This window comes from Pteropus vampyrus, unplaced genomic scaffold, assembly GCF_000151845.1.
Source record: "Pteropus vampyrus isolate Shadow unplaced genomic scaffold, Pvam_2.0 Scaffold78, whole genome shotgun sequence".
Classification (NCBI taxonomy): Eukaryota; Metazoa; Chordata; class Mammalia; order Chiroptera; family Pteropodidae; genus Pteropus; species Pteropus vampyrus.
The window spans coordinates 2,956,508-2,967,401 of record NW_011888859.1 but is presented as its reverse complement, the minus strand read 5'-3'; the positions used below and the strand labels follow the sequence as shown (position 1 = coordinate 2,967,401).

The 10,894-nt window shown below is 41.4% G+C and overlaps 1 protein-coding gene and 1 pseudogene across 1 annotated transcript in view; one reads left to right on the top strand and one right to left on the bottom strand.

Moving 5' to 3' along the window:
• OPRM1 (opioid receptor mu 1) overlaps window positions 1-10,894 on the bottom strand; it is a 159,764-nt gene that overhangs the window by 74,713 nt on the left and 74,157 nt on the right. The gene's annotated exons all lie outside the window — the stretch shown is intronic.
• Window positions 8,039-8,157, top strand: LOC111741467 (annotated as a pseudogene).

Below are 10,894 nucleotides of genomic sequence, written 5' to 3'. Positions count from 1 at the left end.
ATTTAGTGAGTAATTTAAGTACAGAGAATGACATTTCAAAAGTCACTATATATTGAAAAGCTGCCATATCCAAGTGAAGTTTCAGGTTGAATCTCTTCTTCAGTCTAATAGAATATGATATTCGATTGGGTTGTTTTTCTCCATTTATTTCCCTTCCAATTTTTTGCATAATTATTTCATAAGAGAAATCAAGTCCTAGAAATGTGAGGTGACTGCCCCCCTAGGCTTTTGTAATAGATAACTGGGAAAAAAGAAGATTTGGAACAGCTACATGTTTCTCTATACTGTGAGTCGGGAAGCAATTTCCTAGTCTCTTCTGCACGTTTTTTCTGCATACTACCACAGACCACAGAGAAAACGTTAGACATGGATTCTACATTAAAAAAAAAAATAGTTCTTCCATTTTTTTACAATAGGGAGACTTAACTGTTCTGTACTGATATTTCTTTACCTTAAGTCCAAAGGGGAAGCATGCCGCATGGAGACACTTAGTATCCCATAATAAAAGCCAGAATTTTAAATCACCGTACATTTTAATGTGCTTGCATGCTGGAGATGTGACTTTTAGCACTGCATGGCGTTTGGGGGGCAAGATGTTAATGCGGAAATGATACCTTCACTTTCATTGTGCTTTTATTCTCTGTCACCTACTCTCTTGGACTAAACTGAACAAAAAACGTGTCATGGCTCATTTCTCCTGCTTTATGTTTTTTGAGGTTGACTTGTAAGATAAAAATAAAAACAAGGTAAAATATATCTAGTAAAATGACATGGAAAAAATGGAAATATACTGTTGGTGTTCATTTTCTGCCCTATAATATGTGTCCTCAAAGAAAAAAATCCAGAGTGTCTGATGGCCAGGCTTTTATCTTCTGCAAGGGATATAGTGCCCTCTGGTGGCACTCACAAAATAATTTATTCTAGATTACTGATGTTTTTATTTCTAAATAAAAGATCTAATTCTGTTGAGAAATCCATTTCAACAATAATTGATGTGGTCTTCTCTAATGGTCCTCAGCTTACAAGTTTGTTAGTGTAGAGATATTTCTATTTTTCAATGTTTTTATTGGTCTATAAAATTTGACTTGCATATTCCCACATTTTGTTTAGAGATTTAAAAAAAATTCACAGGTGATAAATGTTACAACCTGTGGCTCATAAGTTCCTTGAAAGGCATAAAATTTTTCTGTGAAAACTGAACAAAGAAAATATTGAAATAGCATAATAAATTGCCTTTATTTTGGATTCACTGGTTAGAGGAAGTTAGCCTGGATTTGAACTTGATTCGTACCTCCTCCATTAATGTCTACACAAACAACGTATTATTTTTTTCCTCTCTCTCCCCCAGTTTTCACTTTACATGCTGAGCTTCATCCTCTTTTCTCCATCCTGCAGCCACCAAGTATGTCAAGACTCCTACACGGACGCAGTAAAAATTATCCTAGACCACAGGGATTAGCAAAAGGCATAGGTATTGTGTATTCCTGATTTCTAGAACAATCTTGTATTAGTTTCCTATTGCTGCTGTAACAAATGACCACGAATTTAGTAGTTTAAAAAAATATGCTTTCTGATAAGTGTGGCGGTCATAAGTCTGATGCAGGTTTGCTTGGGCTAAAATCAAGGCGACAGCAGGATGGTGCTCCTTCTGGTGGCTCCAGGGGAGAACATATTTCCTTGCCCGCTCTAGGTCACCTCTTGGCCTCTTTCCTCCATCTTTAAAGTCAACAATGTCGTAATTCTCTACACCTTTCTTCTCTAGTCACGCCTTCCTCAGACTCTTAAAGACCCTTATGATTATATTGGGCCCACCTGGATAATCCAGGAAACTCTATTTTAAGGTCAACTGACTAGCAACATGAGTTCAACCTGTGACCTGAATTCCCCTTGCCCTTCATCCCCGTCTGTAACATATGCACAGTTTCCAAGGCGTAGAACATGGCCATTATTCTGCCTATCACAAAAGTCCGTTTCAAATATCCTGCTTAGTCCCCCTGAACCATCAATATCTCCCAGAAATTTCAAGATTTCCAAGTTTTAACTACATGCATGAAAGTCCTTCGTCATACCATGTGACTTGAATTTGATTTCCTCAAAATATGAATCACCATAAGAGAGGTAATTCCACCTTTATGAGGAAAAAATGCAAAAAAACAAATAAAAACCAACCCCCTCCAAAAAAATTTTTCTAGCTTTTAAAATCATACTTACACAAGTATAACAGGTCCATGATTTTAATAATCAGATCAGGTTTTACAATATCTGCATTTAAAGGCAAAGCACTAGAAAGTCACTTTTGAGAATCAAGTACCGTAAGCAAAGGATAATTTAGGCCTAAACTCTGTGCCATGTCAAATCGATTGAGGGATTTGGCCGAGTCACAGCCTCCTCTCCCATGAAAGAGGGAGGGTAAAATTTCCGTAGGTCCCAGCTCTTGTAAATCACAATCTGGGCATTACTTTTGTCTTTTCTCTTTAAAAAACCAACACACCTGTATTTCTAGGTAATTCCTTCATATGGTCTGTTAATGTTTCCAGTCACATATTTTAGGAAGTCATAAATACTCTGCCGAGAGTGAAGTTTCTGCTGAGCACGTCTTGGCAGTTCTGCCCAGAGGGAAGGGACAAAATTGCCAGGCGAGCAGGGTGCCCAGATATCTAGCCAGTTATGATCTTAGTGACAAAGTTGCTGTTGCGGATGCTGTGGAAGCCTGCCCAGATATGTTCACCTGGCCAGAGCTTTTATTCTCCATTTACAATGAGCTCATGCAGCTAACAGCATCACCCCCCCCCCTTTTTTTCATAAAATTGTACTCAGCTAAATAAGAGTCACTTAGCCAGGAGGTTATGCTCTCCATCCCTAACCAGGGTGGCCTTGTTGAATGACTGGCTGAGACCAGATGGCAGCACTTAACAGTCACAAACAAAATAGTGGGCGGTGAGCAGAATGGCGTCCTGGGGCTTGTGCTGGCCATGAATCTTTGGAGACTGCTAATAGAAAATGATGTTCCCAGAGATGGGATCCATGAGAAGCCAACAATAAATACATTTTTTTTTCCCAAGGGAAATTGGATACAGGGTCAAATTGTTACTGATTTCCAGGAACCACCCCCAAATCTTATGAACTACCCTGTGTTCGGATAGGGTAGGGGCATATACATGTCAAGAGATAAATGGTCCATGTCCTCTGGTTTCTAAGTATATAATTGGAATGGCCATACTTAGCAGCTGGAAGTATGTTCATGTTGGTTCTTTAACCAGTAATAACTATTATAATAAGAGAGGCCACGTAGAAGTCCCTGGAGCTGCCTCCTTCAGGAAAGATAGTAAATACAAGCCAATATTATACCCAAGGGGAATGGTAGAGAGCATTGTCACCCTGAAAGACTTTCAGGTACGAGGGTAATGGTCCCCACTTGTGCCCATGAAATTTGCCAATTTGGCTCCTGAACTAGATTCTTGCAAATGTAACCAAGTTATAAGCTCAATTATACATGCCGTGTTCGACGTATTTTTACCAGAACAGATCACAGCCTCAAGTATGTAGACTTCAGCTAGATAACTGCATTATTTTCCAATGTCTATTGTGAAAGAGGATCAGAGGCAGTTTATATTTATATGCAATAGATGATAATAACATTTATAATCTTGCCCCAGGTCTAAACTTAATTCTCCTGCTATGTGACACAGTATAGTCAGAAGTGATCCAGACCATTTGAACATTCCATAGAATATCATATTGGTCCATTATATCAATGTTATCATATAACAAGCAATAGGAGCTTGATAAATGAGAAGTGACAAGTGCTCTGGGGGCTACAATTAGATATAGGAACACCAGAAAATGAAAGATAAATTCTACAAAGTTTCCTGCCAAATATGTGAAATATTTGGGGTCCAATTTCCTGGAGAAAGCTAGAATATCTCATTCAAAGGACAACGTATTATGTGTTGCACTTCTATCAGTAAGGAAGACGCATCTTGCGTGGTGGGCATGTTCAAGTTTTCAAGGCAACATATTCTATACTGGGGAAGATTGTTCTGACTTCATTCATTGAATGACAAGGAAAGCTCCCAGTGTTAAGCGGGGCCAATAAAAAGAATGAGTTCTGCAGCAAGAATGGACTGTGGTACAAGCAGTTCTGTTGCTTGGGCCATATGACTTAGCAGATCCCATGGTAGTAGAGATATCTACAATATAGAAAGAAACAATGTAGAGTCTATGACAATCTCCTGTATGAGAGTCATAGCATTGATCTCTAGGGTTCTGGACCAAGACCATCCTATCTGTAACAGAGAAAGAAATCATCATTAAAAAATAGCTCCAGGTATGCAGATACGAACTATCGTAGAGCGTTTACCTGTGGGGTATCAGCTTACTTTGCAGCCAGAGCTAACCATCAGGAAGTGGGTAGTGTTAGACATAAGTTTACGGTGGTCCAGAAGCAATTCACTGTAAAATGGAAGTGGTACATCCAAGATTGAGCTCATGCAGCTCGAGTAGGCACAAGAAAATTGCACAAACACATGACTCAGACACCTATGCTGCTTTCCTGCATTATTACCTTGACTTCAGGGGGGTCTTCTCATTGTCAGAGGAAGAAAATACCTGAACTTAATTCATTAATGGCTGGACTGTTATATGATTTTAAACCCAAATTAGACTGCTACTGACAGTCTCACCTATGTGTGAGGATGTCAGCCTCTGTCACTGACCACCCCAGGGCTTGCACAATGAGTGCACAGAGAAATCGTGGTGGCAGAGATGGAGGCTAACCATGGGCCCACAACCTTTGCTTCCTTACCAAGGTTGAAAGCTACTGCTGCTGCTGGACGTCTTGTCCACTGGTAACAAAAACCAGTGCAGAGTCCCAAGCAGGCATCATGCTTTCAAGAGACCGAGCGGCCACTTGCTGGCCAGTTGACTGGGTTGAACACCTGCCATCTGGGAAAAGGCAATGTTTCATCCTGACAAAGATTGACAAGGACGCACATATGGATTTGCCTTTCTTGCCTATAGTAGCTCAGCCAGCACTACCATTCAAGGGCTCACAGAATGCCTAGTCTATGCATGGACTCCCACACAATGCTTGTTATGGACTAAACATTTGTGTCCACCAAAAGTCGTATGTTGAAGTCTAATTCAAAAGGTGATGGTATTTGGGAGTGGGGCCTTCGGTAATTATGTCATGAAGGTGGGGTCCTCACAAATGTGATTAGTGACATTATAAGAGGCCGGAGAGCCAGCTTACTCTCCTTCCTTCATGTGAAGATACAACAAGAAGTCAGGAGTCTGCAATCCAAAAGAGGACTCTCTCCAGAACCCCAGCATGCCGGCAGCCTGATCTCAATTGCCAGCCTCCAGAACTGTGAGATATAAATTTCTGTTGTTCATAAGCCACCCAGTTTATGGTATTTTGTTATAGCAGCCTGAGTTAAGACATTCATTTTAGACAAGCAGCCCACTGTATGGCCTAGGAAGTGAGGCAGTGGGCATGTGTGGTTCCATTGTGTTCTGTAGATTCAGAAGCCACTGGCATGAAAGAACTTTGGAGAGATCCTTTTAAGGTGCAGTTGAGGCACCTGCTGGTAGAAGGTGCCCTGTAAGGTTAGAGTGCCATCCTTCAGAATATAATGTACTTTTAAAAACACAGTGGTCATTATATGGTGCCCTGTCACAGCCTAAATTACATAGGTCGTGGAACCGAGGGGTGAACATAAGGCTAGCCCAGCTCACCATCACTCCGAGTGATCCACTTGGGAATTCGTGTTTCCTATCTCTATAACTTCAGGCTCTGTGGGTCTGGGGGTCCTGCTTTTACCTGGGACAGGGTAAGAATCCCAATAAACCTAAAACTATAGCTGCCACCTAGTTATTTTGGGTTTCTCATGCTTGGAGACCAGCAGTCATTGAAAGGATCTACCACACTGGAAGGGATTACTGACCACGATAATTACTAGGGGATAGGATCGCTGCTACATGATGGGAGAGGGAAAAATATGTTTGGCAAGAAACAATCCACTGGGGTATCTGTTGATATTCTCATGCCCTGTTTTAACTTGCTCCGTAAAAGCGCCATGTGGCAACTGGCTTGATAAGTGTATGCTAACCAGGTGCTCGGACAGCTCAGAGATGTCTGTCTGGGGCATCAGAGAGCAGAAGTGTGAGTGAGGCAGAAAGAATCTAGACTATGTGGTGGAGGAGGGAGATGATGCGTCATGAGGCCATAGAACCAATTACAGAGTGGGACTAGAGTCCATCACCCTAACTTGCCTCTTGGAAGCTTGCTCAGAAATTGTGACTGTTCCTCTATATAGTAAACTTAATATGAAAATGAAGAGGATCTGATAGCACAAGACAGGGACTCTGTTTGATGTCAATAGTACACTGATCAAATCCTATTCCAGGCAGATGGACAGAAACCCTGGCAAATGTTGGCTTCTAACCACAACTGTCTCCTTCTCCAAGACTGGCCTTTGCCTGAATGACAGCTGTCTCTCTGGAGAAGCTGTCTTCCTGCTCCACCCCTCCCACAGCAACCAGTGATCAATAACACATTTACACAGGGTACAAAAGTTCATTTCACTTGTCTTAAGATAGGAACAACTCTGTGATGCAATGTGTACTCTAGGGTGGCCCTTAAGGTCAGATCGGAGCTAGTTTCTATCCAGATCACTTTGCTAGTTAGCCTTCTCCTCCAACCCTTTGCTGCTCACCCATGCCCCTCCTCCGAGGGCACTCCTCAGCACATCACTCCCACGAAAATCCCCACATTGGGCAGTTTCCGTGACCCACCTCTCTGCATGGCTCTTGCACTTGGAAAACTCTTTTGTTCCATGCTGCATAACAGCATCCTGGGAAGCATAGCACACTGAGGATGATTTTATATTTCTCCTTGCTCAATAGTTTGTCAGTCCTGAGAATGAGCCCAGAATGAAAAGGCTCTTTTCTTCACATTCCTAATCCATTACCTTAATGTATCATCCAATCCATAAGTGAAGTCAAATTTATTCATTAGTAATCACATAACGCATCTCGATTTTACACATTATGCACAAAATTCTCCATTTCACACCTCCAAAACTTTGGCTGGAATTTAAGTGTCTACTCTTATATTCACCCACCATTACAAACTATTGATCAGAGTAGATCGTGTGAGATTTTCTTTACTTACACATCCACACTAAAGAAATATCACTCTAAAAATGCACTGTCTTGGAGAGATGCCTCATCCTAATATTGCCAGTATTAACCCCTTATCAGGAGTAAGATTTGCAAAAAACGTTCTCTCATTTCATATGTTTTTGTCTTCACTTCTCTCATTTCATATGTTTTTGTCTTCACAATTATTTCTTTTGCTGTGCAAAACTTATAATTTTTATATAATCCTATTTGTCTTTTTTTGCTTTAATTGCTTTACTTTTGGGATCTTAGCCAAGAATCAGCACTTAGACTAATAATGTCAAGAGGCTTTTTCCCTATGTTTTTTGTTGTTGTTGGTTTTGCAGTTACAAGTCTTATGTGAGGTCTTTAATCCATTTCGAGTTGATTTGTGTTTGTGGTGTGAGATAAGGGGCCGGTTTCATTCTTCTTCATGCATATATCCAGTTCTCCAAACACCCTTTATTGAAAAGACTACCCTTTCCCCATTGTGTGTTTTTGGCACCTTTGTTGAAGATCAACTGACACTAAATGCATAGATTTATTTCTGGGGTCTTTACTGTGTTCCCTTGGTCTATATGTCTATTCTTACGCCTAATACATATCAGGTAGTGTGATGTCCCCAGCTTTGTTCTTTTTCGCTCAAGATTGCTTTGACTCGTCAGGATCTTTTGTAATTGCATATAACATTTAGTATTGTTTTTTATGTTTCTGTGGAAAATGTCATTGGAATCTCGAAAGGGATTGCATTGAATCTGTAGTTAGCTTTAGGTAGTCTGGACATATTAACGATACTAATTTTTCTAATCCATGAACACGGGATATATTCTATTTATTTGTGCCTTTAATTTCTTTCATTAATATTTTATAGTTTTAAGTCTACAGCCATCCTACCGTGAATAAGCTCGATCCCGTCTGATCTTGGAAGCTAAGCAGGGTCAGGTCTGTTTAGTACTTGGATGGGAGACCACCTAGGAAGACCAGGTGCTGTAGGCATAAAAAAATAATAATAAAAAAATAAGGGATTGTAAACTGGCAAGATCCTTGCAATCTGTGAGGTCAACCATGGGTTGCCTCGCCTAAAAAAAAGAAAAAAATATATTTTAGAGTTTTAAGTACAGATCTTTTACCTTCTGGGTTAGATTTATTCCTAAGTATTTTATTGTTCTGATATTATTGTAAATGGGATTATTTTCTTAATTTCTTTTACAGATAATTTATTGTTAGCATATGCTGTGAATGCTACTGATTTTTCAATGTCGTATCCTGCAATTTTAGTGATTTCATTCATTAGTTCTAATAGTTTTTTGGTGGCGTCTTTAGAATTTTTTGCCTATAAAATCATGTCATCTGCAAACAGAGGCTATTTCACTTTTGTTCTTTCCAATTTGAATGCCTTTTATTTCTTTTTCTTACCCAGGGCTAACTGGTAGAAGCCACAAAGCTATCTGTGGTTGGTCCCTGCCTGTGCTGGACCTGAAGGCATGTGGGAGAGTCCATATGGCAAACCAAGGCTGGCTGCCAGGAGCACCCGGCCTGGGGCAGCTCAGCAAAAGTCCCAGGGCACCTCCAGGCCTGAGGCTGCCTGCTGGCTGCTGGGAAGTGTCAGCAGCTGAAAGAACCTTGGGGTGTGTGAGTTGGATGGGGTGGATTTCCAGGAAGTCAAGGGACAAGTGGTATTTCCCAGGTTAGTGCAGATTCAGATTTGTTGCCAGTGCTGAGCCTATGGCCACTTGCAAAAGTCTCAGATCATACTGAGGCCAGCTGCTGTCTGTCTGGGGCCTTCAGACCTCTGAGATTTGTTCAAGAAATACTGCATCTCGGGCCAGGGCTGGTTGCCCACCACTGAAAGTGTCTCCTAGGTGCTGGAGCTGAGGCCTATTAATTACTGTCAAAAAGAACCTCCTGCTGGGAGTGTGGGATGGGGCTGGTTGTCCCGCAATGAAATTGCCACACGTGATTTGCCATTTGGGTGGGGCGGGGTCTCAGGGAGTCACGGGGTGGAACGTGGATCTCACTGGCCAATGTGGATTCAGATTTGGCCGTGTGGGGGGAGGGCTCAATACAAGGAAGATGGCGCCCACCTGCAGGCTGCACAGGAGGAGGGCTCAACAAAATGGCAGTGGCCACTGTCCCTCCAGACCTCGTCTTGAAGCTACATAACTCAATCTTTTCCTGTATGTCTCTGGAACTTCCCGAGGTGCTGTCCCTTCACCTTCGCTGGAGCCCAAGGTGAGTGCCTGCGAGCCAGTGCGTCTGTGTGCCAGCCCTTTAAGGGGACATCTGTGTTTTCAGCTGTCTTCCATCTTACTGGATTAGTCGGAATCCCCACTGATTTTTACAGCCAGATTTTGTGGAGACTCCTCTTTCAGGCACTGGAATTTTGGGCTTGGAGCACTGGCGCGGGGTTGGAGCCCTCCCTCACTTTTTCAGGGAGACCTTCAGTGCTGATGCACACGGGTGTAGAACCAACCTGCTTTGTGTCTCCACCTCTCCTATAAGTCTCAATGTGGCATCTTCTTTATATCTTTAGTTATCTTTATATCTTTAGTTATAGGAGTTCTGGTCAACTAGTCTTCAGATGGTTCTCCAAGTTGACTGTTCCATAATTTAGTTGCAATATTAATGCTGTCGTGGGAGGAGCCATGCTCAGTGTTTCCCTACTCTGCCATCTTGACCGGAACTCTCCTCTCTTAATTTTCTGTCTGAATGATCTATCCATTGTTGAAAGTTGAGTATTGAAGTCCCCATACTATTATTGTATTGCTGTCTATTTCTCCCTTCAATTCTGTTAATATTTGCTTTATATATTAAGGTGTTCTAGGATTGGGTACATTTATTTATAGTTTTTATGTCTTCTTGATGAATTGACTCTTTTGTTATTATATAATGCCTCGTCCATGAGGGTGAGCCTGGAGCCTGGGTCCATGAGGGCTAACCTAATGCTTGGGCAAGTGATGAGGGGCTGGCACAGCACAAAAGTCCATTTGGGTGGCTCTGGACTCTAATTCCACTGGATCCTGGGACTACAAGTTTGGATTGGAGGCCATCAGTGCTGGCCTAGCACTATGGAGATCATTTTAGCTCAAGGGTAGTCCTGGAGCCTGGACTGCAGGCACCAGCTTGGAGCCTGGAGCTGTGGGGCTGTCCTGGAACCAGGGTTCACTGGGATGGGCCTGGTACTTGGGTCCATGGTCAGGATTGTTGTTTACTTTACTCTCCTTCCTCCATGTGTAGGGTATCTCTGTGCGGCATTGCTCATGTTTGGGAAAAGAGTGAAGTGGATAATGTAAAACTATCCTTCCTACCATTTGAAAACATCTTTTCTTATTTCTATGTTTCACCCATGTCGGTAATTTCTCATCTGAATTCATTATCTCTCATGAAGGTATTTCCAAGAGTGAATAATTGTTTAAATTAATGTTTTTTTTCACGAGGATGATTACTGAGTACTAGAAATATCTGATATCACTCTCGTTGCTGAGATTTTGATAGGAATTTCATTAAACCTGTGTATTGATTTGGTGAGAATTGACACCTTTACTATGTTGAGACTTCTAACCTATGAAAAGGTATGTCTCCCTAGTTAGTTTTCTTTGATCAACGTTTCGTAATTTTTTAGCATAAAATTCTTGTACATTTTTCTTAGATTGACACCTGAGTATTTTATTGTTTGAGTGATTACAGATGGTATTTTATTTTTAATTTTAGTGTCCATCATAAGTATATAAAA